The 8,089-nt window shown below is 43.9% G+C and overlaps 1 long non-coding RNA gene across 1 annotated transcript; it reads right to left on the reverse strand.

The window, feature by feature from the left end:
* Window positions 1-459: 459 nt before the first annotated feature.
* On the reverse strand, window positions 460-7,734 carry LOC139259565 (uncharacterized). The gene is made up of 3 exons (XR_011592595.1): window positions 7,657-7,734; window positions 1,619-1,775; window positions 460-1,333 (listed from the first exon to the last, which is right to left on the reverse strand). It is a non-coding gene; the product is annotated as an uncharacterized lncRNA (long non-coding RNA).
* Between the last annotated feature and the right edge of the window lie 355 nt (window positions 7,735-8,089).

Raw genomic sequence — 8,089 nt, forward strand, 5'->3', positions numbered from 1 at the left:
CACCATGCTCGCACAGCACTCTGGAATTTGGAATAAAGGATCAAGGTCACTACAGTTCAAGTACAACACATTGCCTTTTGGAATCATTCATAAGTACATTATAGACATAACACATAGCTTCAAGACTCTTACGTGAGGAGCTGATACCTGAGCGATTTGCCTGAAAGAGCGTTGATGTGAGTGACAACGCTGACAAACTGCTGTGTGTGTGCAGCTCAGACATCAATGGTGCTCTTCACCTTGGTGCCAGTTAAAGTTTACGTTGATTGATGTTAAGTTGTATTCAAACCTTTCATGTTAAGGAATCACCAGTGTGTAATGGTCCAGCTATCTGAGACAATGCGCAACAAGGTTATGTTCAGTAAAAAAAAAATTATACCAACATTGGTCTGAAATCATAAGTATCACAGGCAATAACACCCAACCCCACCCACACCCCACTTTTTCCACCATTGGCATCAATCAAATGTTCAACATGTCCAGCAACACAGAATACAAAGGCAAAACAGGAGCGTGGTCCCCTCCCCCCATACATTACAACAGATTACATACACCCAGATGGAGATATAACACAGCCATCACCTGCAGACATGCACCTCACTTTCCTTCCCCCCTCGCCTTCTTCTCCCCACCTCTACCCCTTCCCCTCCTCGCTCCACGCTGCCTGGCCGAGGAGCTCCTCAGGCGGTGCCTCATTGGGGGGGGGGATGAAGGCAGATGCGATCGTTGCACGGGTACGGACCTGGGGGGTGCCGAGGGGGCAACATTCTCTGATGCAGAAGCAGGATCTTGGTCCTTGCTCTCATCTGTCGTTCGCAGTGGTGGTGCGGAACCAAGGAGTGGGGTGACGCGCTCCGGGACCACTGGGAGGCCTGTGCCAGCAGTGTTCCTGGCTATCGCATCCAGCTATCGGGATATGCCCCCCAATGCTTTGATGAGCTGGTCACCAATTTCTGCTGTCTTCCTGGACAATTGTACCATCTCTCCGCTGTCATGTGGCACTTGTGGAACAGACCTGCCGCGTCCACGAGACCTCCGCGGGATCGGCGTCGTCCGGGGAACAAATGGGATGCCCTGTGGCGAGGTGCTTGGGGCCGGTACCTCTAGAGTGGAAGCAGGAATGACCAGAGGACCACTAGATGGCCTTGGGGTCGAATGGCTTCTGGAGCGTGGCGATGCAGGTTCCTCTCATCCATGGAGAACAGACCCAGTGGATTGACGGGCAAAAATCGGAGCTCCTCAGCACCAGATGTAGGATTGTCCGGAGAGTCGGGCCCCACGCCCCCACCTTCTGGCCTCTGTGGTCTTGCCTGGGGCCGCGCTGCTGGCTAAGCTGCAAAACACAAATGAGGTTATTAGAGGAGAAGGGGGTGCTAGGGTCACAAGGTGAGTCTAGCGCTACACACAGCATATGCACGACAAAAGCATCGCCACGATCAAATCATCGCAGACATCACATTTCATGTTTATCAACACATTTGCATTGCAATGATTTTCATTAGGCCATCATTATTTCTATGACAATTTTAGATATCATCTATCATATATGATTGTTCGGATATGAGTGGGTGTGGCATCTATTGACTTTACATCACGCAACGGTGTAAGCTTTACTCACGTGGCATCACTTCAGGGTCTGCAGATGTGTCCGTGGCTGTCCGGGGGTGCTTCCCCATGAATGCGAGCACTCGCTCCTCCAACTCTGTGATGTCGCTGGGGACTGGTGGCCCCCCACCTGTTCACCTCTGCATGGACCTCATCGTCGATAGCTTCTTCTGTAAAAGGTGACAGGATGACATGGCATGAGATCATTGCGTGATATCATTGCTAGGTACTGTCACAGAGACTGATACAACACATAACCGACAGATGTAATCATGATTACTATGATAATGATCATTCTTTACCTAAAGACGTACACCGTGACCGCAGGCTTTGAGTAAAACATTCCCGGTAAAAGTTAAAGACTTCACATCTGCTGATAGTCACTCATGACTGTTACAAATCAAATTATGTAAATACATAAGTACATGTAAATCAATGTAATATTTACTCTTGCGGATCCCACAAGGTCGATCCATCATTTGCGGCATTGGTTGCCCTCACGAACCTCATTAGTCACCGACGAGACCACCTCTGCTATCTCGGCCAATATCATCTGGTAGGCCTTTGGGGTGGGCTTCCCACACCCTCCCTGTGTCAAATCACCCCAGTGTAACTCAACCTCCTGCAGGAGGGAGGCATTTGCCTCGTCCGAGAACCTCCTGGCTCTTTTGCACCCTCCAATGTGCTCCTCTCCCAGCTCACTGCTCTCTCCAGTGTCAGTCTCCACAGCGTGCTGTGATGCCTGCTCCTCTCTCTCCATTATAGGCCAAATTCGGGCAAATATGTGGCTGGTAACAGCTAATTTTTGTTTGCCTACTTGCTGTGAAGCTCTAAAGTCTCCCTCCTTCCTCCCAAAGCAGCCACACCACACCCAGACTCGCCTTCAGTCCCTCTCAGCTCCCTCTCTTTCTGTCTCCTCTTCTGTGCATTTCATGGTGACCCTTGACCTCCTGAATCGCGGGAATCGAGTGTTGCCATGCTGTTGCTATGGATGGCCACGTTTTATGTCAGAACGTCAAAAAAATTTAACGCTACCGTCCATTTCATATCGCTCACGGTAAGGTACCTTTTGAAAAATGGAGACCAGGTGGTTTGAGAATGGGCAAGAAGCCGGCGATCTGAAAACCCTTTTTTACCGCCCTCGCCGGAAATAATGCTCATTTTTGGGCGATAAGCACAAAAGTGGAGGTTCTAGCCCTATGTCTTTTCTTCCATGAAGACTCAATAATAGGCCATCGCACAAACACATTAATTGGTTATTTCAATTACTTTTTAAACATGCTTTTTTATTACGGTGCTTCATGAATGAAACTGCATTCCTGTGGCAGTGTGCTGTGATGGGGCAGTGCATTCATTGCATATTAGTAAGATATGTGGTTATGCCATACAGAGACTTCCTGGTCTCAGCTGTGGTTATATTCAAAAGCATGTGTGTGTGTGCACAAAACCCACAAACCACTGCTTCATATCCAGAATTCACCACCTAGTTAGTTCTTAATCTTGTGTGTACAGAGTGAGGAAGCGATGCACTTCCCGAAGCATAGGCATTCTTCTTGCCTTCACATAGAAACATCAAAACATGGAAAATAGGTGCAGGAGTAGACCATTCGGCCCTTCGAGCCTGGACCGCCATTCAATGAGTTCATGACTGAACATGCAACTTCAGTAATCTTTATCGAGTATGTGTACACATTACATAGAAGAATGCACAAAGATTAACTGTTTGTTCTTCCTCAAAACACATACATCACAAATTGAAATAATTATGGAAATATTTAGCTGTAATCGAATAAATTTATCAAAAGGATTAACATTCTGATAGACAAAAAAGATAGGCCAGCCCAAAAAGGAAAGCAAAACTAAATTGTAGTTTCTAAATTGTAGAATGTCCAAATTCTATTATACTTTATACAATAGTAGACTGACCATACACACACCACAGAATACTGCAGCACAAGGTGCAAACAAAACTCTTAACAAATGGTTAACTATTTGCCTATTGCACTATACTTATGTTTCAGATTCAAAATGTGCAAAAATCTCCATATATTTGGAACTGCTTTAAAAATAAAGAGACTGAAACACCTGAATTATGACAGTGGTAAGGATGCAAGCAGTCAGTAGAGTAGACCATTGTATTTAAAGTTCATAGCAATAGTAACTTGCCAATACACATCATTTGGGTCTAATGTCGCCTATTATAAGTCAATTTGCACTGCAGAACACCTACATGCCACTCATCTGCCATGATGTTAGCACAGTGCATGTCAATTAAAAAATGAAAATGTGCTTGTTTGACTTTCCATTTAAAAAAAACCCAATGTGGTTATATCTTAAAACCAATTATTAAATCCAAGAGAATACAAACGGAAAAACTAGAAAGCCAATAGAAAAGAAATCCAATAAATGCTACTCAAACTGGGTTAATATTGGAAGTGTTGTATGCTTGGAAACAAAAAAATTGGAAGCCATTGGAGAATTTAGAAGCTCCAGTGATACAGTGCTGGACCATCACTAGATCCTACCCGTATTTTATGGGGGGGGGGGGGGGGGAAGGGAAGACACTAAAACAAAAATTGCGTTCATATGAAAACTAGTGACATAAATTCTGAGGAATAGACACCCTTGCAATTCTGTCACCGAGTGTTAGCATAAAATACTCCCTTCTAGCTATAGCACAGATTTGATGCAGAGTAAATATCCTGCTGTGCCTCAACAATGCGTCTTAACCAACCTCAAAGCAGCACTACCTATTACAAAATGTGACATTTCCATTCCCACATCATATTTCTCCAAGTTTTGCACTGCCAATATACCAACTAGGCTCTAGATCAAGACAAACTAATTTTATATTGAGTCTTTATGGCCAGCACAGCGGGGACCTTCATTTTACTAATATGGGATGCCTTCAAACGCAGGGCGAAAAACATGCCTCTCTGCAGTTGGTTACAGAGCAGCCCAGGGGAGCCCCATTGATGTGTGTCCGGATAAAGAGAAGTGTTTAATGCTTGCGTTAAAATGAAAATGGGATTTTTATTTCAGTTTTCACTCAGAGAGTTGTCTTCTCTCAGAAAGTTGTTAACCTGTGGAATTCCCTATCGCAGAGAGTTGTTGATGCCAGTTCATTGGATATATTCAAGAGGGAGTTAGATGTGGCCCTTACGGCTAAAGGGATCAAGAGGTATGGAGAGAAAGCGGGAAAGGGGTACTGAGGTGAATGATCAGCCATGATCATATTGAATGGTGGTGCAGGCTCGAAGGGCCGAATGGCATACTCCTGCACATATTTTTTCTATGTTTACTTGGTTACAGGAAGTATGTGTAATCTGCCTGAAGACTCTGATGGTTGATTAACATTCAATTGCTTCACTTAATGTTTTCCGTGATATCAACCTTACATAACTCGAGAAGGTAATCACACTTAAAAGCTTAACAGAATAATTTTAAACCTTTGAGCACTGCTTACTCTTTGGAGCTTCAAAGGTATGTGTGCCTTTTCTATCACCAGAAAATTCAAATCAACAAAAATAGCCACAAATTCATGCCACACGCAAGGATGACGTTTCATTAAAAAGTTTGTATTTGATGAGAATATATCAGATTCCCATTACTGCAACTTTTTTACCCTGAATTAAGTCGGAGAGTATTCAAGGCACAACTAGTTGAAGCACACACTGTACAACAACAATGAATACGCACACTGGAGCCAAACCACCAAGGAATCTAGTGCCCCATTAACCATATGGCATACACCCCTTTATGTAATTAATTATCTCATTAATTTTACCAATTTAGTATAAACAGAATAGATTATAAAATCTATAAAGTGATTTATATTCTACTTGCGACATTGATCACAATTCATTTGAGGCTTCATCACTCACTAAGAATGTTGGGCACAGAAGTAAAATGGACATCTATTGCTTGGCCATATTACCCATCCTGCATTGTGAATCATTCAAAGTGATAATGTTTAAACCTACAGACTGCTGACGCAAGTCAGAAGTTGATCACATCATTGGGTTATTCTATGACAAGGATAGCTAATATTGGAGATCAGTCAGGACAATGGAAAAGCAGGAACAAACAGACTCTGCCCATGATGTGTGGAAGGCATCCCATGTGAGGTATCAGATTGGCCAGAACAATGGAGGGGCAGAAACTGGGACGGGCTTAACATCATCTCATATTCCTTTGAAATGCCAGGCAGGAAGCAACAGGTCAAATTTATTCAAAAGCAAAACACGACAGATGCTGGAAATCTGAAATAAAAACAGAAAATGCTGGAAATGCTCAGCAGGTCAGGCAGCATCTGTGGAGAGAGAAACAGAGTTAAGGTTTTATGTCAATGATCTTTCATCAGAACTGGAAAAACTTAGTGGTTTTAAGCAAGTGCAGAGGCAGGGAAAGGGCGGAGGGAAGGAAAGAACAAAAGGGAAGATCGGTGATAGGGTGAAGGGCAGAAGAGATTAAATGACAAAAGTTATAATTGTACAAGGCAAAAGGAGATGGTAATGGAACAAGTAAAGAAACAAAAGATGGGTCGTGCAGAAATGTAAATGGGAATGGCAGAATTACCAGCAGCTGCTGTATGAAGAAATGCGGGCAGTGATTATGCTCTGAAATTGTTGAACTCAATGTTGAGTCCAGAAATGCCTAATAGAAAGTTTATTTTGAGCTTCATCGGAACAGTGTAGGAGGCCGAGAACAGAGAGGTCAGAGTGGGAGTGGAGCGGAGAATTAAAGTGACAGGCGACCAGAAACTCGGGGTCACACTTACGGACTGAACGGAGGTATTCTGCAAAGCGACCACCCAACCTGCATTTGGTCTCCCCATTGTAGAGGAGACAGTACCGTGAGCACGAATACAGTATACTAAATTGAAAGAAGTACAAATAAATCGCAGTTTCACCTGGAAGAAGTGTTTGAGGCCCTGGACGGTGGGAAGGGAGGAGCAAAAAGTTGTTCTTTGGTCAGAATGGGCTGCCCACCCTCTCCCCCATTCCACAAGAGCAGCAAGTGTCACTCTAAAATACTTTGGCTCTAGAGGTGCCACTACACTACTAGGTGTATTCTATAGGCCATCAACTAATGGTAAGGATATAGAGGAACAAATTTACAGGGAAATTAAAGAGAGGCGCAAGAACTATAGAGTATTGATAATGGGGCACTTCAGCTATCCTAATGTAGACTGGGATAGTCATAGTGTAAAGGGCAGAGAGGGGGAAGAATTTCTGACGTGTGTTCAGGAGAACTTTCTTGATCAGAATGTTTCTGGCCCAACGAGGAAGGAGGCATTGCTGGATCTGGTTCTGGGGAATGAGGTGGGCCAAGTGGGAACATTTAGGGAACAGCGATCACAGTATCATAAGGTTTAGACCAGCTGTGGGAAAAGACAGGGAGCAACTAAAGATACTAAATTGAAGGACAGCCAATTTCAGGGGGTTGAGAATGGACCTGGCCCGGGTAGTTTGGAATCAAAGATTGGCAGGCCAAACTGCAATTGAACAATGGTCTGCCTTTAAAGAGATGGTTCGGGTACAGTCGAGGTACTTTCCCACAAAGGGGAAAGGTAGGGCAACCAAAGTCAGAGCTCCCTGGATGATGAAAGAGATAGAGAGCAAGATGAAGCAGATGTCAAGTTGAGAATACGTGAGAACCAGGCTGAATATAAAATGTTCAGAGGGGAAGTGAAAAAGGAAATAAGAGAGGCAAAGAAAGAGAATAGATTGGCAGCGAACATAAAAGGTAATTATTTTAATTTAATTTAATCTAAATTGAAAAGCAGGACCTCGAGGGTAATAATCTCTGGATTATTGCCTGAGCCACGTGCACATTGGCAAAGAAGCAGACAGATCAGGAAAATTAACACGTGGCTAAAGGGTGAGTGTTTTGGATCGATAATAATAGACCCAGGTTCGGGATCTGGATGAATGTTAAATAAGAGACAAGACAAATTAAGTAAAGATAAAACACCTTTTACTGAGAGAAAAGAAACATAATACAGTTTACGAAGAAAAGAGAAGTATGATAAGATGCAACAAAGCTCACAGCCTTCAGCCCGTCGAGAACTCCACAACGACGGCTGGTCAGGAGCCTCGGGGGTCCCGGCACCGCTCGCGAATCACGGTCCAAGGTGAAGTTCAAAGTACTGGACAGTTCCATTCCTTTATACTATTGAACAAACATTGGTGCATGTGGCTGATGGCCAACTCCTAATCTGTAAGGCCACAGCTGTTCTTCCACAAAGCATGAGACCTCGAGGCATCGACTGTCCCATAAACAAGATAGTGTGCGCATCAAGGTCTCTCTCTTTGCATCAACAACATTCCACGAGGCATGAAGCAGAAACTCACTGTAAATGTCGGAATATCATAATTAACCCTATGTGATTAACCCTATACAATACAGTGGGTGTCGGAAAGAGGGGTTCCTTTTCATGGAACATTGGCACCAGTTCTGGGGCAGGAAGGAACTATACCGA

This window comes from Pristiophorus japonicus, chromosome 3, assembly GCF_044704955.1.
Source record: "Pristiophorus japonicus isolate sPriJap1 chromosome 3, sPriJap1.hap1, whole genome shotgun sequence".
In the NCBI taxonomy this organism is placed as follows: domain Eukaryota; kingdom Metazoa; phylum Chordata; class Chondrichthyes; family Pristiophoridae; genus Pristiophorus; species Pristiophorus japonicus.